We start from the raw sequence: 11,340 nt of genomic DNA on the forward strand, positions 1-11,340 counted from the left end.
GTTGGCTTTGTCTGGCCTAATGAGCCCTGGCTTTCCGTGGAGGGCAGCGGGATCACGTGACCGTGGGTGTCCAGCAAGGTGGCCATTTTGTGAAGAAGGGAAACTCGCTTGACTAGTGCTGGGAATGGGAGGGAGGGACGAGAAAACTGCGCGGGGGGGTCGAGGGGGAGAAAGGGGGAAGGGAGCTAGAACGGGGAAGGAGAAAAGTGGAAGGCTGGATGGTGGCCTCTGTCCACTTGAGCAGGGACTGTAGGGGATGTGCTGGTCGCTGGAGACTTCAGATCGCCGTTGCCTAGGTAGCGGACACGACACCCCCATACCCCCACTATGACGGAACAATAAGACTATCTCCCGCGGATCTAGAGCCGGCAATCTAGGACCCTCCGGGGACCCTGGGCCTCCGCTGGTGTGTGAGTCATTGCAGGCCCCTGTGTCCTTCCGCGCAGTGTTTCTGACACCAGGCCGGTGGCTGCTGGCACAGCAAGGGACCCCGAATGTTTCTAGCAACTCTCCTAGGACCCCCGGGAGGCGAAGATGTGTGACTGGACACAACCTGTATCTCTGCTAGGACAGGGTTACCTGGCCGACGTGACATGCCTCAAGCCTCTACACTAGACAGGGAATATCAAGGGAAAAGGGTCTGTCATTAAAGGGGCCCATTCTGGTGGTCCCTGCTTCTAGGCGGACCACCCCAAGTGTCAGCTTCAAAAACACATACCCTTAAACAACAAAACCCAAAAGAATATATTGAGTCCTCGGCTTTTAGGCATTGGCAACACACACGTTACCTAAAAGGTACTACTCCTTTTTGACCCTCAGTTTCACAAATAAAACGCCGGACTCTCCACCCCACCCGCCACTCCAAGGGGCCTTCTGCTGCCAGAATTCAAACAATTAGCTCTCATCACGTACTTTACAATACAGCTCTTCCACTTTTCCAGTTTGTAAAATTGAAACCCAACTTTTAAAGAGATACGGAAATAATAAAACAGTCCCCGGGCAAGCTGCTTTTCGGCTTTTGTTCTCAACTTTTCTCATCTATAAAAGCGACCATTAGACTACAAAACCCTGTTGTTGCTTTTAATAGTCATTTGTGGAACAATTGGTTGTTGCTTTTCTTCTCGTTGAGGCTACATTGGCCATATTTTACTTAAAACAAATAAATATATTGTTTTGTTTCTTAATAAACCAAAAGTTTATTGGGTTTACTTAGAGGAACTGTAACTTTTTTAACAGCCTTTTAAAACATAATAAAGTAACAAGTCAAAGATAATGCAGCCGTTTGTTACAATTTCAAGAAGCAGGAAGCTATAATAAGTATTTTTAACCCCCTCTGTGTAACCATACTAAAATAACAAATCATAGATAATACAACTAATTTTTTTTCAGTTTCAAAAGCATGGCTAACTGTAATACCCAAACCAATGCATGTAATAAAACAATGTAATTAAAGCTGGGTGTGGTGGGTCACCCCTTCCTTTAATTCCAGCACTGGGAGACAGGCTAGTGGATCTGAGTTTGGTCTAAAGTGGGAGGTCCAGTACAGCCAGAGCTGAGGGACCGACAGACACACAGAGGCAGACAGAGGGAGAATGCAAGCTGAGCACCAGCCTTCAGAAAAACCCTGTTTTGGGGGAAAACCAAATCAAACGAAAAAGCAGTGTAATTAAAAGTTACATACTGGGCTGGAGAGATGGCTCAGCAGTTAAGAGCACTGAGTGCTCTTCCAATGGTCCTGAGTTCAATTCCCAGCAACCACATAGTGGCTCACAACCATGTGTAATAGGATCTGATGCCTGCTTCTGGTGTGTCTGAAGACAGCTATAGTGTACCCATATACATTAAATAAATAATAAATAATTAAAAAAGAAAGGAATACACTTATTTTTTAGAGCTGGCTCAAGGGTTAAAGGCAGGTCTCCCATTCCTACCACATAGGTCAGGCTGGTCACAGCCCTTGCAGTTCCAGCTCCAGTATACCTCATGCCTTCTAGCCTCCTGGGCACCCACACCCTCATGCATATACCCCCACATGAACAGGCTTGCACAGGGTTTGCTTTAAGTTACATATTAAAATATTTAAATTTGGGAGAGTGCTGGAGAGATGGCTCAGAGGTTAAAAGAACTGGATGCTCTTGCAGAGAACCTAAGTTTGATTCCCAACACCCACGTGGTAGTTCACAACCATTCATAAATCCAGTTCCTGGGGATCTACTGCCCTTTTCTGACCTCAGACATCAGACATGCATATAGTAGACATATACATGCAGGCAAAACACTCATACTTTTTTAAATTAAAATCAGGCTGTAGTGGTATACAGCTTTAATCCCAGTTCTCGGGAGGCCTGGAGGCAAGATCATCTCTGTGAGTTCAAGGCCAGCCTAGTCTACATAGTAGACCAGGACTCAAAAGCTAAAATCAAATATAGAAATTCAGACTGCAGAGATGACTCAGCAGTTAGAGCACTTAGACCCAGTTTGGGGGTCCCAGAACCTACATTCTGCTTCATATAACTTTATTTACAGGGGATCTAATGCTTTCTTCTGACTTTCAAGGGCACTACATGCATGTAGTACATGTCCAGGCAAGGAGCTACACACACACACACACACACACACACACACACACACACACACACACACACACACACATACATAAATTAAAATTAAATATGTAAATTCTCCCACTCACCTACTGAGCAGCTACAAATGCAAACATGCTTGTTGCTTCCACACCTGAAGTACCATGAACAAACTACCACTAGTGGCCTGATTTTCTCAAATAGTGAGCTCTTGGAAATATCTGAAATAAAGTAGCACAGTCTTCCTTTAGTTAATGAGAGCAGCTACATTTGAAGCCAACCTGGCGTGTATGGGAACAGCACGTAGATGATGTGGTTTTGCATCTACATAGGTATCCAGTGAACCAATTCTCTCATCTAGGGAACTGATTGGCTTGCATCTAGCATGCCTGGCTCTGATGACGACATAGCAGTAGTCCTCAGCAGTGGTTTGGCACCCCCAGGTACACACATTTCCATGGTGCCCCCTCTGAAGAGACTTAAGGATCCCTATGATCCTGTGGTGGTTTGAAGAATGACACCCCACCCCCCACCCCCACCATGGGCTCAGGTTTGAATACTTGGTCATGAGTTGCTAGAACTATCTGGAGAGAATTAGGAGGGAAGGGCTTGTAGAAAGTGTGTCACTGGGAGAGAGCTTAAAAGTTTCAAAAGAGTCTCCTCAATCCCAGACACGTGTGTGTGTGTGTGTGTGTGTGTGTGTGTGTGTGTGTGTGTGTTCTACCAGTGGTTCAAGATGTGAGCACTCAGCTGTCCCGCCATCATACACTCTAAGCCTCTGAAAGCATAAACCCAACTGAATGCTTTCTTTTATAAGTTGCCTTGATCTTGGTGTTTTATCACAGCAAATCCAAAGAAACTAAGATGTGTCCCTTTCTCCTATGAGATTTGAGGATTCACAAAGCACATAGAGATATGTCTAGTTTTGCTTTAGATTCCTTTTCACATAAATCTAGACAAGTAGGAGCCAAAAGCTGTAGATTCTGAGCATTACTCCGATTGCTTGCAACACAGCGAGGTGAACTGACAACCTGCTTCTGGGCTTTGTTCTACTTATGTAGAATATACCCACAGGGCACGTCAGGGGAATCCCTGCTCCCATCAAATACACAGCAGGTTCCTATCTTCAGCTAGCCCTGATTCACAGACTTAATTCAGACTTCTAGGGCATTTTGTTAAGTTATTGTTGGAATAGCAAATGTACAGGAAATTGGGGGCTGGAGGAATGGCTTAGTGGTTAAAAGCATGTGCTGTTCTTTCAAAGGACCCAAGCCCAGCACACACTTCAGACTGCTCACAACCTCCTGGAACTGCAGCCCCAGGGGATCCGGGGCCCTGTTTTAGCCTCCATAGGTACCTATAGACATAATCATACATGCACACATAAATAAATAAATAAAAATCTTTTCTAAACATACAAGAAATGGGAAAACACAAAAGATTTGTCTTCTAACATATTCGCTCTGAAAAGGAATGGTGTGCAGGCTTAGAGCCACCTTTTCCTGCTCCAAATGACTGTCCCATTAAGGAGCGATTTACATATCTTACTGTCAGTAGCTTTCTTAGTGCTGTGAAGAAACACTGTGACCGCGGCAACTTTTATAAAAGAAAGCATGTCCCCGGAGGCTTGCTTAAAGTTTCAGAGGCTTAGTGGATTATCATAATGGCAGAAGCATGGTGGCACACAGGCAGGCATGGTGCCGGAGCAGGAGCTGAGAGCTCTGCAGTATGATGTTACATCTGAAGCCAGCGAGAAGAGGACTGAGCTTGACTTTTGAAACCTCAAATTGACACAAAGTTGCATGCTTCCTTCAACAAGGTTACACTTCCTTATCGTTCTAGTCTTGTCAACAAGTTCTACTCCCTGATGACTAAGCATTCAAATATATGAGCCTATTGGGTCATTCCAATAAGAATAATAGGCTAAAAATGGTCAGAAATTACTGAAACCAGACTTTATTTCCTAGTCGCTTTCCTACCGTCACAGGCATTTTAAGTTATCAGCCTGTATTAAAGCAAATATACTATCTGCATCAAGCCCCAGAAAGCTGGACCTGAAGGTATCCTGGAGGGATGAAGATGAGAAGGCTTGGGAGCTGCAGCTCCTAAATCTAGCAATTAGCTCCCTGCTCTAGGGCCTATAAAGTGTGTGAGCAGAGGCAACTCATCTGACCTCTCGGTGCTTTCGGAGAATCTACAAAGTTGGAATAAAAGCAGCTGATAGGGGCTAGAAAGATGGCGCAGCCGTCAGGAGTGCTAGCTCTTCTTCCCAAGGAGCCACGTTTGGTTCCTAGCACTCACATCGAAGATTCACTCTTGCTACAGGGGATCAAATGGCCTCTGCAGGCATGGACACACACATAGCATACAATCACACATAAATCCATACAGAAATATAAATATTTTTAAAAAGCAGTTTCTAGGGGTTGGGGATTTAGCTCAGTGGTAGAGCGCTTGCCTAGGAAGTGCAAGGCCCTGGGTTCGGTCCCCAGCTCCGAAAAAAAATAAAAAGGAAAAAAAAAAAAAAAAAAGGCAGTTTCTACCTCTGCCAGAATCTCTTATCTGTGGGGCTCACTGTCTCAGTGTGCTAACTTGGACCTACTCCTGGGAGCTTCTAGCTTCCATACAATCTAATCTAGGCCTGGAATGTTTCAGCCTCTGAGACTTGCGACTGAATAAACTTGCCCTTTTTTGTTCTTTCTGAACTCTAGCTGGGTGGTTCAACTTAGCTGTTCTGCCTCTAAATGCCTCTCTAAACTGACCAATTCTATCTGTTTTCTCTGAGCTTCTCCTGAATTGTTCTGCTTGGCCTTAAGCTAACTCTGGCAATCTGTTCTAACCTTCTGGCTCCTTCTCATTCTCTGGATGGTTCTATCTCCACCTGCATCTACCTTTTCTCTCTACAGCCTGTTTCTTTATAACTGTCCTGGTAAAACTGCCTCCTCCTCCTCCTCCTACACTGCCCCTAAAGTAGCTTCCCTTTCCTCTCCCTTGTGAGAGTTGGGCATGTCCTATTCTATCAGCTCTTTCGCTGATTTGTCTCTTTGTCTGCCACTCAATTAGACATCACTTTCAAAGATAGGTGTTTCCTTCTACAAACTAACTTTACCTTTGATGGGGTTCATAGTATGATCAGATATCCTGCATCACTCCTCAAGCAATTGGGTCTAACATGGGTCTCCCAAAATAAGGCCTCACATAGAAAAGGAGTCAAACAAAGCTTGGTCCAGGGTTCCTCTGAAAACATCTCTGTGACTGGCTTCCCATCATGTAGGCAGCACACACAGCCTCAAAACCCTGCACTGTAACAACCCTGCATGGCATGAGCATTCTCTGTGAATGGCCATGCTCACAAGGGCATACACGCACACACAGACACAGACACACACAGACACACACAGGGACACATACATACACAGAGGCTGGAATTTGTTATATTTCCTTGTGCCAGGTATAACACAGATGCCCAACAGATGTTGAATTATGGGTAGACTGTGCAAGTACCTGCCCTGGACCACTGATACTGTAGGGCACAGAGGGGGATACCCATGCATTGTGTTGCTTCCACTGACAGCCTTAAACTTTCTTGCCATTCCCTGAGGCCAAGTAACCTAAAACCAAGGGCAGAACTAACTGGACTTTGCACAGCTGGAAGTTAAGCAGTAATCAAGGGATTTTCGGAGACAGATACTTCAGGATCTTTCTGGAGTGGTCACTCTTCTTTTTATCTTGGATTGGGACAAAGTTCAAGGAGAGTGCTACATCCTTATAATTGAAGGAGTGAGCATGTGTGTTGCTGGGGAAGGGTCAACCCCAGAGCCTTGTATATGCTAGGCAAGGACCCTATCACTGACTTACTTCCCAACACCTGCCTTTTGTTTTGGCTTTTTGCTTATTTGTTTGTTTGTTTGGACATAGGCTCTCATTATGAAGCCTCAAACTTGAGGCTCTCTGTCTCTCAAGTGCAGATTATAGGCCTGAGCTACCACTCCTGGCTCAGAAGGATAATTAGAAGTGTGGAGGTAAAAGTAGTTGCCTACGTCAATATCCTTTTATGTAGTTTTTGAAACAAGGTCTTCTGTAGCGGAGGCTGGTCTTGAACTCCAATGGACCTGCCTCTGCCTTCCAAGTGCTAAGATTCCAGTATACTCACCATACCCACCTGATTATTCTCCTCTTAATTGGTTTTTGTTATTGTTCAGTTATTTGGAGGTTTTATTTCATATTTCATTTTCGATTATGAGCCTAGCCTTTAATGGCTAAGCCATCTCCCAAGCCCATAAACAAACAAAAACAACAAAGGGAAAAAAACCCAGGGTCTCACTATGTAGACCTTGCTGACCTCTAATTCACAGAGATCTACTTACCACTGCCTTTCAAGAGCTGGGATTAAAGGCATGCACTAACATGCCCAGCCTTCTTCTTGTATTTTAAAATTGTAATCACCTTTTGGGGTTTTGTTTGATTGGAGCTTCAAGAAAAACAGATTGGTTTCCAAAGCTGTTAGAATACTTAGGAGAATGTAACTTCAGAGGCTGGTAACAGTTCTAAAGAGGAAAGGAGATGTCAGGGCCAGCAATTATCTAATCCTGGCCCTCGGGAGGCGAAATAAGGATCTTGAGTTTGAGGACAGCCTGGCATACATAATGAAACTGATGTACTGGGAAGGTCTCAACCAGTAAAGCTCTTGCCACCAAAACTTGTCAACCTCAGTTTAATCCATGGAACCCAAGATAGAAGGAGCAAACCACTGCCACAAAACTGCCTTCTGACCTCCATATGTAGTCCATGGCACTCGTGCCTCCTTCCTATCATACAGAGCCACAACTAATAATAATTAATAATACTAATGATAATAGTAATAATACTTAATATCATATAAACATAAATATTTTCTATATGACCTTAGTATTAGTATAATAATAGTACTATTATTATTTAGGGAGAAGGTGCTAGTATAGGCTAGCGCTTCTTCCTTCTTATTGAAGGATAAGGGCTGATAAATATAGAAGCAGGAATGTTGGAGGCAATTCCTAAAATACTGACCTGGAAGCTGCCTTCCTCCTGCAAACTTGGCAAGGCCAAAACAAAATTAGATTAAAGGGTGTCTTCTCTGCCATTTAAACTGCTAAAAATATTTTCAGACAGACTAACCCAGTGACTTCTCCCTTCCTACATACAAAGTCTGAAGAGTTACAATAGAAAAGCCATGGGCAGCAGGCAGCTCTGAAGCAAAGGGTGCTGTGAGACTTGGAGGTATAGCCCAGGAATTTACCTGGCTGTAGGACACCATGTTGCTTATGAACTCATGGGATCTTTTTTGGCAGATCTTTATGGGTGTTGTAGAACTTGAAAACTAGCTATGCCTAGACTGCCAGTCTTATGTTGGAATTACATAGTCTGTCCTTTGGTAAAAACTAATTCATTTCCCCCCCCCCCTTACCGAATATTACTGGCATTGGCCAACAAACCTTGATGGCTAGTGGGGTCTAATCACTTTTAAATTTTTAAAACTGTATTCAATGTTTTAACTTTCAAGTCTTTGACTGCTTGTCTGAACCATTAGTGTCCCTTAAGACATCCAGGATTTAGCTGCCTGCATCTCAGTAGCTCAGGAGCCTGAGGCTGGAAATCGAAAGTTTGAGGCCAGCCTAAGTTACCTAGTGAACCCCTGTCTCAAGAAAGAAATACAAACAGGTATATGTTCCACAATTTCTCCCTCCCTGCTGGCCATCAAGGTGTTATGTATTAAAACATAAAGAAAGGGCTGGAAAGATGGCTCAGCAGTTAAGAGCACTGACTGCTCTTCCAGAGGTCCTGAGTTCAATTCCCAGCAACTACATGATGGCTCACAACCTTCTGTAATGAGATCTGATGCCCTCTTCTGGTATGTCTGAAGACAGCTACAGTGTACTCAATAAATAAATCTTTTTTTTTTTAAACATAAAGAACATGCACTGTGGAAAGACAGTTTCATTGCAGAAAATCTGTGAGTGTCATTCCCTGCCCATACACAAAGTATGTGACTCCTTGGCCTGTGGAAGCCAGATAGAAGGTTCCCTGGAACCCTTTTGGAACTTCCCAATAGGATAGTTAATTTCTCTAAGCCTTGAGGCATACCTAGAAAGGGTGTTCTTCTAGGCTGCACTGAGAGGAGGCACAAGAGAGTTAAGGAGAGTAGTTGAGCTGGCAGTCCGATCCCTGAGGAGTGTGGCCAGGACACATGTGATTAACTGAGCAAGTCCTAAGTCATCCCTCATCTCCCCAAACAAATTACTCAACCAATCTGTTAAAAATAAAAAAAACTTACTAACAGGGCTGGAGAGATGGCTCAGCAGTTAAGAACACTAGTTCCTCTTCCAGAGATTCCGAGTTCAAATCCCAGCAACCATGTGGTGACTCACAACCATCAGTAATGGGATCTGATGCCTTCTTTTGACATGCAGATGTACATGCTGATAGAGCACTCATAGACATAAAATAAATCTTAAACCTTATTAACATATATTAAAAATTAAGTGTCCAGGGGCCTCTCAGCAGTTAGGTAGATGTCTAATGTAGGACTTCAGAGAGTTGTTCTTGGACCTCCATACATGCATCATGCACTGTGTCATACCCATGTACACACAGACATGCAAAATGTGAAAACATTTAAAAAACCATATGAGCCATACATACTATTGGGGTTGAGTGTAATATTGCAGTACATGCATATAGTGTATACCGATGATATCATAGTAATTAGCAAGTTACTTATGTTTCTTTGTGTTGTTATGTTTAGAGTCTTCAAGCTTGTCTAAATTTTCATAAAATATTTGTTCAATAAGCAGGGCATGGTGGTGGAAGTGAAAGCAGAAGGCTCAGTTCAAACCATCCTCACCTACAGAGTGAACTCAAGGATAGCCTGGGCTATGTAAGACCTTGTCCCAAAAACAAATAAACAAGGTCCTGGAAAATGGCTTAGCAGAGCTGGGAAGTAGTGGTGCATATCTTTAATCCCAGCACTCAAGAGGCAGAAGCAGGGGGATCTCTATGAGTTTGAGGTCAGGCTAGTCTACAGAGCCAGTTCCAGGACAGCAAGGGCTGCAGAGAGAAACCCTGTCTCAAACAAACAAACAAACAAACAAAAGGCTCAGCGGGTAAAACTGCCAAGTCTGAAACCTGAGTTGCCACATGGTAGAAGGTGAGATCTAAGTCCTGACCTCCAAATACACACACACACACACACACACACACACACACACACACACACACACAAACTGTCATGATCATATTGCCCTATATAGAATTTGAGGTTAACCCCATTCAAAAAATAAGATTAAATCATCATAGTCTTGGTCTCTGTCTCGGTGTATCTCTGTTCCTTCCCCCACTATATGTGTGTGTGTGTGTCTGTGTGTGTGTGTTTATTCCTAGAAATGGTACTCAGGGCCTATACATGGTACACAAGAACATCCCCAGCCCAACTGTTGTTCTTATTTTAGACTGATATATTTTATGTTTGTGTTTTCCCTCCATGTATGTATGTGCACCATATGCATGCTTGGTATACATACAGAGGCCAGAAGAGTGTATTAGATCTCCTGGGACTGGAGTTATACACTGTTGATAGCGACCATATAAACTCTACCATCTGAACCTGGATCCCCTGGAAGTGCTCTTAATTGCTGCTTGGCCCAAGGAGTAGCACTATTAGGAGGTATGGCCTTGTTGCAGTAGGTGTGTCACTGTGGGAGTGGGCTTTAAGACCCTCACCCTAGCTGCCTGGAAGTCAGTATTCTTCTAGCAGCCTTCAGATGAAGATGTAGAACTCAGCTCCTCCTGCACCATGCCTGCCTGGACGCTGCCATGCTCCCGAGTTGATGATAATGGACTAAACCTCTGAACCTGTAAGCCAGCCCCAATTAAATGTTGTCCTTATAAGAGTTGCCTTGGTCATGGTGTCTCTTCACAGCAGTAAAACCCTAACTAACACTCCCCAAGTGTCAAAATTGTTTTAATTTTGTTATATTAAAAAATGGACTGGAGAGATGGCTTAGTAATTAGAGCACTGACTAATCTTCCAGAAAACCCGTATTCAATTCCCAGCACCCATATACCAGCTAACAACCAGGTATAGCTCCAGTTCTAGGGGATCCAACACCCTCCTCTGACCTCTGAGGTCACTCCATGCATGTGGTTCATGGACATACAAGCAGGCAAAATACCCATTCACATAAAAATAAATAAATCTAAATATCATTATTTTAATTTGATATATGACATATGGAAGTCAGAGAACAGCTTATAGGAATTGGTTGTCTCCTTATACTACGTGAGTCCCAGGCATCAAACTCAGATTGTCAGGTTTGCTGGCAGATGCCTTTACCCACTGAGCCATCTCACCAGCATATATTATATTTATATTCATACTGCCACATCTCCTTTCATGTGGATTCAACATTAAGCTGGAAAATATAATTAGATATATCTAATATAGTCTACTTGTTTTTAACATTTCTGCTTATTTTATGTGTATGGGTGTTTTGTCTGCATGTATCTTTTCACACCATGTATGTACCTAGTGTGTAAGAAGGTCAGAAGAAGGTGTCTAGTCCCCTGGAACTGCAGTTATTAATGGCTGTGAGTCCCCATGTAGGACTTTTAACCACTGAGCCATGTCCCTGGCCCCCTTTTTGATTTATTTGGAGTGCATTTGTGTGTATGTGTCTTAGTGTGTCTGTGTACCTCATGTGAAGGTCAGAAGACACGTTCTAGG

The sequence above is a fragment of the Rattus rattus genome, chromosome X (genome assembly GCF_011064425.1).
Source record: "Rattus rattus isolate New Zealand chromosome X, Rrattus_CSIRO_v1, whole genome shotgun sequence".
Taxonomy (NCBI): Eukaryota; Metazoa; Chordata; class Mammalia; order Rodentia; family Muridae; genus Rattus; species Rattus rattus.